This window comes from Petaurus breviceps, unplaced genomic scaffold (assembly GCF_028583685.1).
Source record: "Petaurus breviceps papuanus isolate PSGF00001 unplaced genomic scaffold, PetGlider_PUasm1.0 174, whole genome shotgun sequence".
Taxonomy (NCBI): Eukaryota; Metazoa; Chordata; class Mammalia; order Diprotodontia; family Petauridae; genus Petaurus; species Petaurus breviceps.
The window spans coordinates 70,436,424-70,451,500 of record NW_027185761.1 but is presented as its reverse complement, the minus strand read 5'-3'; positions in this window follow the sequence as shown (position 1 = coordinate 70,451,500).

Sequence of the window (15,077 nt, the reverse complement as noted above, 5' to 3'; positions counted from 1 at the left end):
TGATGTGTTTAGATTAAAAAAAAAACACTTTAGGAACATCATTTTAGGAAGAATGCTGTACTATTTGGTCCATCAGGCAGTGTGGCACAGGGAAGGGGCCCAGGCCAGTCCCCTGAATTTTGTTGAATGTTCTGTCTCTTGTTGTAAGATCTTTGGGAGATCACAAAGATTCTGGGCTTCCTTCTGTTCATCTCTAAGAGGATTAAAAACAACCAAACAAGCATCTCTATGGTCTCCAACCAAACCGGTGTTGTCCTTTGTACTACATGCAGTCATGTGCATTCATAAGCCCTCCTTACACAAGGGTACTTCTCCACAGATCTTTCACCTAATGTGCCTGAGACTTTCTGTGGGGAATCTTTGGCTGCCAAAGAACAATTTGGTACAGGGGGAAGGTTGACTGGCTCAGGACTCAGATCCCACTTTTCCGCTCATCAGCTGTTTGACCTTGGGCAGGTTCATTTCTCAGTAGTTAATGCTTATTTGGTGCTTACTGCATACGAGGCATTGTGTGAAGCACTTTCACAAATATGATCTCATTTGATCCTCACAGCACCCTGGGAGGTAGGTGCTGTCATTGTTCCTATTTTGCAGATGAGGAAGCTGAGGCCAAAAGAGGCTAAGTGACTTGTTAGTAAGTGTTTGAGGCTGGATTTGAACTCAGGTCCTCCTGACTCTAGGCCCAGCACACCATCCACTGTGCCACCTCTCTGCATCAGTCTTATTTTACTTCAGTCATTTTGGCCCGCAAAGGGTATTGCCATTTACTCACCAGGCTTGGCTTGAAATGGCTTTTTAGTTTTTCCGAAAAAAATCAAATGAACCCTCCAGGGACCAAAATTTGCCCTAGTCAGAACATTCTGGAGAGTTTGCCCGATGCCCTGAAGGCAATTTTGAAAGAAGAATTCCCAGAAGGCTTGAGAAATAGCAACTTTACTGAAGAAAAAAAAAAAAAACAAGTCAGCTTCTACCCCCCCACCCCGAACTACTTTGACAGCAACATCACAACAATTATGGAATGTCTGCAAAATAATCACCTGACATTTTTGTTAAGAGCCAAGAGACTTTCAGCCTAGCTTCCATGGAAGGAAAGAAGCTGGAGAGGAGTTGGGGGAGCTGGGTTTCTATCTCAGGGCACCTTCTTTGCTAACCTCCCAACCTGGGGCCATTCATGAAAACTCTATGGGTCTCAGTTTCCTCATCTGTAAAATGAATGTGTTAGATCAGATGGTCTCGAAACTCCCCTTCAGGTTTTTTTGGGGACCTCTCAAGGGCTCAATATAATGTATTCATATAGAAATCTAGTTAATAATTGCAAATCTAGTGAAAAGGCCTTTAAACTGAGAAAGATGGAGGAAGAAAACTGCCTGCTCACATCCACTCAAGGAGGGCCATAGTTAACAGTAATCAGTGAAGACCAAGGAGGCAGAGGATACTTGCCAAGCATGCCAGGGTCTTGCTCTAGGAGGGCAGGGACTGTCTTGCTTCCATGTTTGGTTTGTGTCCCCAGGCTTAGCACATAGCCATCACTCTGTCAGAAGAGGCTCTGGGATGCTCAGGTCATGTATTGTTGGCCTATGGATTACCATCGGTTTACTTGCTGTATAAACCATTGTGCATCCCCATCTTTGAAAGTGTTTTTTTTCTCTCCCAGCTCCTTTTCAACTCACATTTTGGTTGAAGTTGCTCAGGGTCAGGTAGTCTGTAGCACATTTTTTTTTTTTGACAGGTCGGTGGTGGGGGGAAGGAATGAATCTGTGATTTCATCAGTTTAAGGCGCTCCCAGTGAGGGATTCACTCTAAGAATGTTGATCTGCAATATGTAATCTTTGAATGTCGCCTGGGGCAATGAGAAATTAAGTGACTTGCCCAGGGTCACACAGCGAGTAGGTGTCTGAGGTCAGATCCGAACTCATGAAAATGAGTCTTTCTGACTCCACATCTGGTGCTCTACCATGCCACAAAGCTGCCCTCTGTACTGATACAGAGTTCTCAGTCAGTGATCTTTGTGAAAGGAAATCCTAAGGAATGTAACATTGATAAGCATTAAAGGTTATGATAATGACAGTTGGCATTTGCATAGTGCATTAAAATGGGTTACAAAGTGGATTATACACATCAGGATTTTGCTTCAAAGATGCTAATAATAATAATAGCTAGCATTTATGTAACACTTAGAGGTTTGCAACATGCTTTACATGGGTCAGCTCATTTAAGTCTCTCAATAATGCTGCAGGCTAGATGCTATTTTTATTCCCATTTAACAACTGAAGAAACTGAGGCAAGCAGAAGGAAAGTGACCTGCTCAGAGTCACACAATTATTAAGTGCCTGAGACAGAATTTACACTCAGGTTTTCCTGATCCCCTAATTCTATTCTCTAGCCCCTGGATGGCCAAGATCATAGACAGAGTTGGAAGAAATCCTCCAGGTCATTAAGTCCAATTCTCCCATTTTAAGGGGAAGAAAACTTAGGCCACTTGCCCAAATTTCATGGTTAATGGAAGTTAATGAAATGACAGAGCCAGGATTGAAATCCAGGTGCTTGAGGGTACCACCACCCTCCTGGTCTCTCACTTAGGCTCCCAACATAGAAATCAGCCTGGATTCCTCCCTCTCTCTCACCCCTCATATCTAATATGGTGCTAGGCTCTGCTGATTTAATCTCTGCAGCATCTCTTGAAGATGCCTCCTCCTCTCCTCTGATCCTGCCCCTACCCTAGTGCAGACTATCATCACCTCATGCCTGAACTACTCAATAGCTGCTGGGGGTTCCTCTGTCTCAGTCTCTGCCCATTCCAGTTTACCCTCCATTCATCCACTAATGTGATTTTCCTAAAATTCAGGTCTGACCTTGTCAGCCCCCACCCCTGACTGGGATCAAATGTGAAATTCTCTGCTTGGCTTTTGAATCCCCTTACAACCTAGCCCCCTCCTCCATTTCCAGTCTTACACTTTATTACTCAACACCTTCTCTTCCATCCACTGACATCGGCCTCCTGGCTGTTCTACAAACAAGCTTCCAGCACCTTCCCTGGCTGTCCTCCAGACCTGTCCCCCTCTCCCTCCTCCACCTCAACTGCTGCCCTCCCTGACTTCCCTTAAGTCCCAACTGTAGTTGTTTAGTTTAGTTTAGTAGTTCTTAATGGAAGCCTTCCTGAAACCTTCTTCATTCCAGTGCTTTCCATATTTTAATTTCCCCTATTCATCCTTTATCTAGCTCTTTCTGTATATATTTATTCACACATTGTCTCCCCCAGTAGACTGTGAGCTCTCTGAGGGCAGGGATTTTCCTTTGCCTTCTTCTGTAGACCCAGGGCTTAGCATAGTGCCTGACTGAAGTGTGTATTAAACACCTACATATGCAGGCATCATTATCATCTCGTTTGATCCTCAGAACAATCACGGGAGGCAGGTGTTATTATTATCTACATTCAACAGTTTAGGAAACAGGCAGACAGCAGTGAGGTGACTTGCCCAAAGTCTTGCATCTGCTAAGTGTCCAAAGCTGGATCTGAACTCAAGTGTTCCTGATGTTAGACCCAGAACTCCAGCCCCTATGCCACCTAGCTGCTTAATTTGAGCTTCTTATCCTATTATCCCCCTCCCCCTCCCCCCATTTTACAAATGAAATTGAGAGAGGTTGAGTGACTTGTCCTAGGTCACACAGCTTGTAAGTGTGCGAATGGTCTGAACTCAAGTCTTCCTGTCAATAACTCCTGCACTCCTGCCTTGATGCCCATCTCATCACCTCGGGGTTTAGTTGTAAAATTTTTTATTTTATTTTAAACTTAAATGCAGAATTAGAAAAGAAGAAAGAACATCGCCACATACACAGCATAAAATAAGAGAGGATTCAATATAAGATAATAAATTTCCATTTCAAGAAAACCTATATAATAAATCCTGCACATTGTTCTCAAAGCTGCCCAGCTTTTCTTTGCTTCCTTCTGGGTTTCCTTTTGTTCTTTGCTGTGGACTTTTTTCTTTATTTTCCCTCTCCCTCCTGCCATCACCTGAAAGAAGGCTTCAGCTAATTGAGGATGTGTGTGTGTATATGTATGTACGTACGTAAGGTGTGTATATATATCACACATGTATACAGACATTGATATTAATGAATTCTATAAACATACACACATATGTAAGACTGTAGTATGCTTATTTCCACTCATCATCTGTTTCTCTGAAGGTGAATAGCATCTTCATGATTTCAAGTCTTTCCATGTTTTTTTCTAAATCAATCAACTCATCATTTCCTATACCATGGCAATATTCCAAACCAATCACATCCTATTTGAGGGATTGTCTATGAAAGTTTTTTTTCCCCACCAATTTTCTGCATTGCTTCCATTCTTGGCTCTGTAGGTTTTATTTGTACAAGAAAACTTTAATTTAAAATAATAAAAACTATCTATTTTACACTTCAACAATTCTATCACCTTGTAATATAGTTTAAGATCTGAAACTGCTGAATCTGCTCCCTTTACATCTTTTTTCTCCCTGGTTTCTTTGGAGTTCCTGACCTTTTGCTCTTCCAAATGAACTTTGTTATTCTTTTTTTAAGATAATTCTTTTAGCAAATTAATTGAGACGGCATTGGATAAGTAGATTAGTTAGGTGATTTTTTTTATTATATTGGCTTTACCTACCCATGAGCAATAAATATTACTTCAGTCATTTAGATCTGAATTTATTTGTCTAAAAAGTGTTTTATGTTTATGTTCATATAGTTCCTCTGCCTATTTTTGCAGGCATGCTCTCAGTTATTTTATACTGTCTAGTTATTTTAAATGGTCTAAAGTAATATTGATAATATTGCTGACATGTAGTGTAGTTTCCCTATTTTTCTCTTTTAATTAAATCTATTTTAGCTTTGACTTTGTCTGAGATCATGATTATTACCCCTGATTTTTTTTACATAATAAATTCTAGGGACGGCTAGGTGGTGCAGTGAATAGAGCACTGGCTGTTGAGTCAGGAGTACCTGAATTCAAATCCAGCCTCAGACACTTAACACTAGCTGTGTGACCTTGGGCAAGTCACTTAGTCCCAATTACCCTGCCCTCTCCCCTCCAAAAAAAACCTCAAAAAGCGTAATAAATTCTACTCTTGACCTTTCATTTTTATAGCGTTTCCTGAAAGCAGCATATTATTGAATTCACATTTTAAATCTGTTATCAGTGTCCATTTTATGGGTCAACTCATCCCTTTAATTGCCTCTTGTATCCTTTAATCTCATAATAATCCTGAAATTGGCACTAGTATTATTATATTATAGATGAGGAAACAGAGGCTCATAAAGGTTAACCAATTCAAGGTCATAGATTTATAAGGGTACTAACTAGTTCTTAACCAGTTTGGGGGAAGTGAAATGCTTTGATCATTAAACAAAAACAGATAAAGCCACATAGGCAATATATTGTGATTGGTTGAAGAGAATCTGTCATTTGGGGATTGATTCCAGAAGGAATGTTATACTTCCCACCCAACCCTTGTGAACTCTGAAAGGTAAGAAGTGGAGTTCATATCAGTTCATGTGGCCAAAAGCGGTGTCTCCCAGCTATAGCCATCAATGGCAGCATTTATATCAGGAGCTGGGATCACACAAAGAGCAATCTAGATGGAAAGGAATGGCAGCTTGAGGACTCTACAAGGGCACCAAGAACCCAGCAGAGAGTTACACCTAAGGACCAAGGTGAGCTCGTGAGGACCCCACAATGGGAGAAAAGGACTTCCAGCAATCTGGAACCATGGCTCTATAATCATACATGTCCCTCAGGGTTCTGTCCTGGACCCTCTTCTCTTCTCTCTCTATATTACTACACTTGGCAATCTCATCAATAAATCCAAGGATTTAATTACCATCTCTATGCTGATGATTCTCAACACTATTTATCCTGCCCCAAACTCTTTGCTGACCTCCAGTACCACATCTCCAACTGCCTTTCAGAGATCTCAAAATGGATGTCTAGCAGATATCTGAAACTAAACATGCCCCAAACAGAAATGATCCACCCCCTCCTACCTTTCCTCTTAATGTAGAGGGCAACACGATCTTCCCAGTACATTAGGGAAGTTATTCTGGCTTCCTCACTATTCCACCAGCCCCCCTCACCATCCAACTATTGCCAAGGCCTGTTGAGTTCACCTTTGCAATGTCTCTTCTATACACTTCCTTTTCTCCTTTGACAATGCTCCATCCCTGGTGCAGGCCCTCATCACCTCACATCTGTGTTACTTAAATAGCTTCTGATGGGTCTGCCTGGCTCAAGTCTTTCCCCATTCCAATCCATCCTTCATTCAGTCACCAAAGTCACTCCCCTACTCAATAAGCTACTATACTTGCCTATTCCCTCCAGAATCAAATACAAAACACTCTGTTATTCAAAGCCATTCAAAACCTTGTATCCTTCTACTTTTCCAGTCTTCTTACACCTTATGTCACGTATTTTTCAGTCAGTGACTCTGGCCTTCTAACTGTTCTATGAAGAAGACACTCCATCTCTTAGCTCTGAGCATTTTCTCTGGTTGTAACCCATGTCTGAAATACTCTCCATCCTCGACTCTGCTTGTTGACTTCCTTGGTTTCCTTCAAGTTCCAACTCAAATCCCATCTCAGCCCTTCTCAGCCCCTCTTAATTCTAGTGCCTTCCTTTTGTTAGCTATTTCCAAATTATCCTGCATATAGCTGGCTTTGTATATATGCATTTCTACATTTGCATGTTGTTCCCCTCCCCCCCAGACCGTAAGCTTCTTGTGACAGACTGTCTTTTTCCTATTCTTGTATCCTCAGTAATTAGCACAATGCTGGCGCATAATAGGTACTTAATAAATGTTTACTGATTGATTTACTCTCTAAGGTTGAGTCCATTTTCCCAAGGATTCTTGTGTGCACCAGACAAGAGTGTACCCCTAGTTCCTTGAGATACTTTGCTCCGACTCCTTTCACTATTGCACATTAGTAAAGATCTTTTCTAAAAGCTAGCAAAGCCTGACTTGATGATAACCAGTGGAAACACACCAGAAACGGGCAGTAATGAGCAAAGTGAGCAGTAATATTAGAAACCGCAGACCCTCAGGGTTGTTACTAGCATCAGGTGGGGAAAGGTAGTAGTTAGCTTCCCTCTGGGGCTGCTGAACCATCTGACTTTGCCAAGGAAATGATAAAGAAAAGAAAGCAATTAAAATGGATCATTATAAGGACAAAGAAATCTGGAAAAATATCGTTTGGTTGTTTCAGTCACATTTGATTTTTTGTGACCCCATTTAGGGTTTTCTTGGCAAAGATACTGGAGTGGTTTGCTATGTCCTTTTCCAGCATATTTTACAGATGAGGAAACTGAGACAAAAAGGATTAAGTGATTTGCCCAGGGTCACACAGCTAGTAAGTGTTTGATGCTGAATTTGAACTCAGATCTTGACTCTAGGCCTGGAGCTATTCATGACACCACCTAGCTGCCCAGGTAAACTTATCTTTATAAAATAATGTAAAGTGAAGAAAAAGGAAAATAATTCAAAATGAAGAGGATGGAGTATCTTAACTGCTATCATATTAGAATATATCACAGCTTCCTTAAGGAGAGGAAATGTTGCATTTTGTCCTTGTATTCCCAGGGCCTTATACTTTGCCTGGTACATATTAGGAGCTTAGAAAATGCTTATGGAATTTAATTGAATAAGGAAAAGTGAATGAGAATGAATGGACAAAGAATCCTGACACAGTAGTATAATTAATATTCATAATAGTGGTCCTGAGTCATTCAAAAGGGTTAAGTTGCATGTAGTATATTCTATTGTAAGAGGTGATGAAACAAATAGCACATTTAAGAGAAGATTTTCATCCAATATTTTTTTAAAGTGAAAGGGGAAAAGGGGGTTGAAAGAGTTAAACCTTCAACTATTTGGAAAACCTGATCATCAGAATTCCTTCTAGACAGTTGAGTTTTGTTGTTACAAAATTTGGTTTTTTTTTTTTTCAAATTTTTTTCCAAAATTTGTTTGGAACACAATAATTGCTGTATCTCTTTAGACTTTGCTTTAAAATGTGCTTGGCACATAGTAGGCACTTGTTGACTTGATTTAATTTTCTGGCCTGTGCTGTGGTAACTTTTGTCAACAACAAAGTATGTAGGCATTCCCCATACTACGTTGGCATGAAAATAGTTCACCCTCGACTATAGGATGAAGTCTTACAATGGGATCTACTTGGAAAGGAGAATTAAAATATAAATTTACACTGAAAAATAATTGAACAAAGTGACTCCAATATTACAGGGGATTTTCATTCACATCAATGTGGGTATGTTCTCCAATGATGCAGATAGCAATATGCCCATGCCTACTCATCTTGTGTGAATCTTGTCCATGTCATCTCATAAACTTGCCATACTATGTTCATGTAATGTGCTCAGGGTCTTTTAAAATTTTTCTTGACATTGTGTTCATTCCAGTGAGAAGAGTCTCATCATCTGTTACCCCTTGCTTTGCTTATGTTTTCAAACCTTAAAGAGCATTATAAATGTTTATGATTGTTGTTACTAGTTATTATTGGCTCCTGCATTCATTTGAACATAATCTGTATTATTTTCCCAAACCAGACTTGCACAATCCTTAGTGGGATGTATGGTCTAACTCAAATCAGCTTTTCTCTACCCTTCTCATCCTACTCCCAAACTAGCCAGTCATCTAGCTTTCTCAGTGAATATATTTTACTACAATGATTTTTTTCTCACATTGAGAGCAAGATAATTTTTATTCTCCTTTCAACGTAGATCTCGTTGTAAGAGTTCAGCCTACAATCAAGGATGAAATATTTCCATGCCAATTTAGTATGAGGAATTCTTACAATAACTTCATTGCTGACAAAAGTTACCACAGCATGGGCTAGAAAGCGAAATAAAGTCAAGTCAGAAAGCATTTATGTGCTTACCATGGGCCAAGCACTTCTCTAAGCAAAGTCGAAAGAGATACAGCAATTATTGTGTTTGAAAGTATTAAACAACATTGAGAGACAGGTCTGGCCATCCACACTAGTACAACTAAATGGATTTTTAAAAAACCCCACCCTACCCTATCAATAACATATAGCTGAGAAGGGCAGTAAGCACATTTTTGTGGTCCATTACTATGTGTTCATCTTGAACAGGGGCTAAAAATTAACAATGAGTGTGGTCCAGATTTGGGCATGGGGAGAGACTGGGCTGGGTCGCATTTAGGAAAGATTTCAAGACTTAGGCAAAGATGGAATGAGAAAAGACTATGATTAAGTAATGAAATTTCAGAGTTCATGGACATGGAATTATTATAATTGCAAGATCAAGGGTACAACCATTTTTAGAGTGGAGTGAACTGAAGTAATGAGAATTAACTAGATTGGGGAACTGGGAAATTAGGGTATTCAATATATATATATATATGTATATATATATATATATATACACACACACACACACACACATATATATTGCCTTCGTATCAGGCAGAAGTTGGGGTGAAGAGAAAGCCTGTAAGCCAGACATTGAAGAAGGAAGAAGTCCTGGAGAGGGGTGTTGATAATTGCCACTGGGATCTAGACTGGGTTATAAATTGATCTAGCATGAATCTCAAAGGAGTTTCTTACACAGATATCTTTTTGTTCTTGTCATATTGAAATGTCTGCTTATGTTGGTGATTGTTAAGTTCACTATAAAAAAAGAAAATTTAAAAGAGAAAATGGGATCTTGCAGTCTTTCCATCATCTGGTAAATTCCATTTGAATGGCTGTACAAAACTATCAACCAAAGACTTGACAGTTGCCTTCTCATAATTACATCGAAGATGTCTTCAATGCATATATAGACCATTCGGATAAAGATTTTATAGAGGTAAGACAGGAGTCATGTAGGTCAAAGATTGATGGTGTCTTTGAGGTTCCCCCTCCTTTTTTTCTTTTTGGAGGCGGGGAAAAGGCATTATGTAAGGTTTTTTTTTCTTTTCTACTGGATTCTTTGCCCTCATGATACATTGAAAATCTCTGCCCAAGAATTGTAAAATTATGTTGTCTTAAGCAAAGTTTTTTTGTTGCATTCAGGTCCAACATATATTTTTCAACTCCATCTTCTTTAGTATCATTGCCATTTTATTGCATAGCACACAATGCTACTGAGCTAGAGACACCAAATGTGGCAATTATTTTTGTTAACTCCAGAGAACACTAGGGTGCTCTTTTCATTTACATCAGTTTGGTGTCCTTTCTCAGGGTCGTCTAGAAATGGTCTCAGGATGATCTGGCTGAACATGATTGCATGCTAAGCTCTTTGTGGAAGCATTTCTTCCTCGTCTGCTTTTTACCATTTTGTGACGTGGCTCTGTTAAGTTGACTTCTATATAATGTTTTACAAATGAGCTTTCACTTTAAACAACTGCTATTCTTGCTCTTATATCAAGGCTCTCTGCTTATCAGGGAGATCAAACACGTGCTGACTGAAATGTTTTTTTAGCTCCTTTGTCTTCTTTGTTGTAGTAACTTTTGTTTCAGTTAATTTCTCTGAGTAATGGTGGCTGGGTCAATGCTTTTACTTCTGTCCGTTTCTCATTTTTCAGAGTTGACACCTTTGTTAAATCTGTTAGATTGGAGATGTGATAATCACACGTGTTCTCTTGTTTTTATCATTTCCCCTAATTTTTCCCACTCATTTGGATATCTGATTAGTTAATGCAAGACAGTGATTTGTTTTTATAGAGACAGTTTATTCTGAGATTGTTTTCATATGAATATCTAGTGGTTTTATGTCCTTTAAGCTATAGTAAATCTAAGGTGTTTTTTCTTTTGATTTTCAGTGTTCATGACTGAGTACTTTCTATCTTCATTTAAAAAATGTTTATTTATTTATTTTATTTATTCACTTTGTGATTTTTTTTGGAGACCACAGTCATTTTATATTATAACTTGTCCACAGAAGCCTCCCCTCTAACAAAAAAAGAAAACAATTAATCAAAACCAGCTGACAGTGATCATGCCTGTCAACACATGCAGACAACTTCACCATTACTCAGTAACCATTACTCAGAGAATGTTTGTATTCTGATACAGATTAATCCTTTTGACTGATACAAATCCCAATCTTCTTTCCTTTCTTGTCATGAAATAGTTCACAATGTCCAGGTCTGAGACATCTTAGTAGTCTACAAGCTTGTCTCAGTTTCGTCATCTGTAAAGTAAAGGGGTTGGTCTAGTTAACCTTTGAGGCTCCTTCTAGCCATGACTTTATGATTCTGTGATTGGTGATTTTCTAACATTTCACTTTGAATGGTACTGCCAGGTTTTTATTAGGTGAGGGGAGTAATATCATAGCTAACACTTCTACAGTGCCTTAAGGTTTATGAAGCACTTTCTCCACAAAAACCTGAGAGATGGAGATATATGTATAATTAGTCTCATTTTAGGTGCCGAAGAAGAAACCGACCTACCCATGTCACATAGCTAATGACTCAACATATTGTCCAAAGTAGGTCTGAACCCGAGAGATGGATGTGTGTGTGTGCGTGTGCGTGTGCGTGTGTGTATAATTGCCTCCATCTTAGGTAAGGAAGAAGAAACTGACCTACCCATGTCACATAGCTAATGACTCAACATATTGTCTTCCATCACTAATGGAAAGGGTGTCCTAACCAATTTCCCTGTCACTTCACTCACCATCCTGGTGACTTACCAAACTGAAATAGTCCTCCCTCCCCCCCCCCCATACTCTGTGTTCCATTACTAGAGTGTAAGCTCCTTGAGGGAAGGGGTTGTTTTTCCTTTTTTGTTTTTTGGTGTTTTTTTTTTTGAGGGGGGAAGGTAAGGCAATTGGAGTTAAGTGACTTGCCCAAGGTCACAAGACTAGTTTTTTGTGTTAAGTGTCTGAGGCCAGAACTCAGGCCCTCCTGACTCCAGGGCTGGTGCTCTATTCACTGTGCCACCTAATGTTTTTCCTTTTAAGTTTGATCCCGAGCACTTAGCACAGCGCTTGACACAAACATGCAATAAATATCCTTTCCTTCCACCCTCCCTCTGTTACTCCTTCCCTTCTTCCCTTCTTTTCATATGACAAAGATCCTTCAGTTTGTTGATGTAGAGATTCTCTTCATCAATGCAGATTGCAACCCCTCTGCTCCTCATCCTCTGAGAGTTGTGGTATCTGACATTGTTCACCTTGAGGCCAAATTTGTGAGAAGCCTCCAGAATACAACAAAGTTGGTTCTTAGATGACAGACAGAATTGATCACTGGACTCTGACCTGAAGAATTTCTGGCCCATTGGGACCTTCTAGAGTTTATGCTCCCTTGGGTTAGAATGCAGGATCCACAATACCACTGATATGGTATCGGGGGAGGACATTAGTGGAGACACAAACATTCCATTTAAAATGTGATTTAATAGCAATATGAACTCAACACTTTTGGTGGGGACAACACACGAGCACTGATCATGTAAATAATACACCTGAGTTGAAGACAGATGTCAGCTACAAACTCATGTCAAACAATTCTTTATTTTTTTATGGTACAAATTAAAAGTGACAGATCTGAAGCTGTTTAAGAAATACACAAAGTGCAGCTTTACTGACCATACAGATATTGCTCTAGATAAAGTAGTTTGTCAGTGTTTTTTTTAACATTAAGCAACCTGTGCAGGTAAATCAGCTTTGGTTTCAATGTCAGAGCAAGTTAGGAGCTTTTAAATATCCAGTTTGGCTTCTTGGTCACAAGTCCATCATGGCAACTCCTCTAATATCAGTATCCTTATTATTATTATTGGAAAACTAGAGAGTCCCTCTTTGTACTGCCCCCTTTCTGCAGTGTGCTGCATGCATGGAAAAGCAGATCTCTGGGCAGGGCTTCGTTAGTGACCCTGGTGACCATTCTGTAGATTATAGCACAGAGGACATAAAAATAATAACCAGAAACTCACTTCCTCGACAAGAAACTAACAAGTGTGCCTCACAGAATCTCAAATCAGAGACAAGCAAACCACATGACAAAAAGCTCATTACAAAATGTTATCCCAACAAGATTTTACAGTCAAACATCGACATGGAAATTCAATTCCATTTTCTCCATCTTTGTCTCTCATTTTGTGTTGGCCATGGATGGGGTACAAGTAGAGTGCTGAGGTAAACACTGATGAACAGTTTATCTTTTTTCTTAAATAGTAACAGTTTCGTATTGCGAGATTGTCAGCAACATTTAGCCATATCTATACAATGTGCATATACCTACATACATTGAGCTTTGGTCCAGCATTGAGAAGACGAGCAAAGGCAATTCTTCATGACTTTTTGGTTATAGCTTGAGTTTTTTGTACGCCTCTACTTGTTCCTTCCTAGCTCCTTTTGCCTCCTTGTTGTGTGTGTGTGTGTGTGTTTGTGTGTCTGTGTTTGTGTGTGTGTATGCTTGTTTGGTGGGGGAGTAGATATAGGTTGGTACGACATAAATAAATGGAAACCTTTGAATGTTTTTATAATGGTAATGATCTAAAACAGTTTTTGGTTGGAGAAAACCTCTCAAAATCCATACAGGAGAAAACCATAAGCCAATCACAGAAATATAAGGTGAAAGGAATATCATTGTTGGTCCACGTGTCAGGTAGAAATAATGAAGAGAACTCAAAACCAACTGGAAATGAGGGGCAATGCTCAAAAGACAATCCCATGAGCTGGAAACTGCTTTCTGTTGTGAATCATTGGTGGCAATATTAACTTTCAGGGACATGGAAACGTGAAAATGCACTGTCCTTTCCCAATGGAGTCAAACCATAGGCGTGGTCCACAAGACCCACAAGTGAGTTACACACACATACATCATTTATATCCCCAAGAACCTGTTCAGGCACCTCTTTATGCCTCATAGCAAAAATCTGTTTGTAAAAAATTAATATAAGAAGCATTACAACACCTTATAAATAATTTACAAAACATAATACAAAATTAGAAAACTGTAAAAAAAAATCACTGCACATGAATGGTTTCACGACTGTGGGATGAATAGATTCCTTTTTGCGCTACTCTGGAAGATTATATGTATTTTACATTTCACCATCCTGGTTGTTCTCTCCCAATATAGATCTCAGAACTGAGCAGACCTTATGTAACTGCTCCTGGCATATGATTAAACATTTAGCATCCATCATTCAGGGTCTTGTGAACTTTTCTTCGTGGGGAGTTTTTCTTTGTTGAAATTGGAGCAGTTCCTAGGAGAATACACACTGAATTTTTCAGAGAGAAAGTGTTGGTCATTTGACTCCCAGCCTATACGTATTTATGCAGTTTTGGTGGTGGTGGTGGGTGCCAGTGGGGGGTGGAGTAAGTGATGGAATGGGTCAAGTGACATTGTTGACATTGATGCTGCAAGAAGCCGTGGTCCAGTTGCCAGTGTGCCAGAGAGCTGGGAACATCAGGAGCATGTGCTTTTTAAAATTTCCCTGCTGGTTTTGATGTGATCTCCCAAACACTGCATGAATTCAACAGACCTAATGTGTCTCCTGCTGTATTGACATTACTAGCAGACTACCAATAGAGGAAAATAAAACGAGCTACAACAAAATTAGGGGTGTATGTTACTGTGGGCAGTCCAAATGTCTGGACACCTTGAGGTTGGGGGTAGTGGTGCTTTTTCTTAGAAAATTTGCCTGAAACTATTACATGTAACATTATTATTTGTTTATTAGAAACAGATATTTACATTTCTGCAACAGGGAAACTTATATGAATCCCTCCTACATGCTCATTTAAACAAATACCTCCCATCTACATCCATCGGAAAAGGCTAAGGAGCTAAAAGTCTCAACTCATGAGCTAGTAATTACTTCTACCTTCTCTCCAGTCTCACAATATTCTTTTTGTCCACTCATCAAATGGAAGGAAAAGATGGTAAGTTTTACAAAATGAAATACATTTATTTGTCCCTATACTGGAGGGCCTTCTGAAAAACTGAGCAACATCTCTCTCTCTCTCTTCTCTTTTGCTTTTCTGTTTCCTTCTCCTCTCTCTCTCTCTCTCTCTCTCTCTCTCTCTCTCTCTCTCTCTCTCTCTCTCTCTCTCTCTCTCTCTCTCTCTC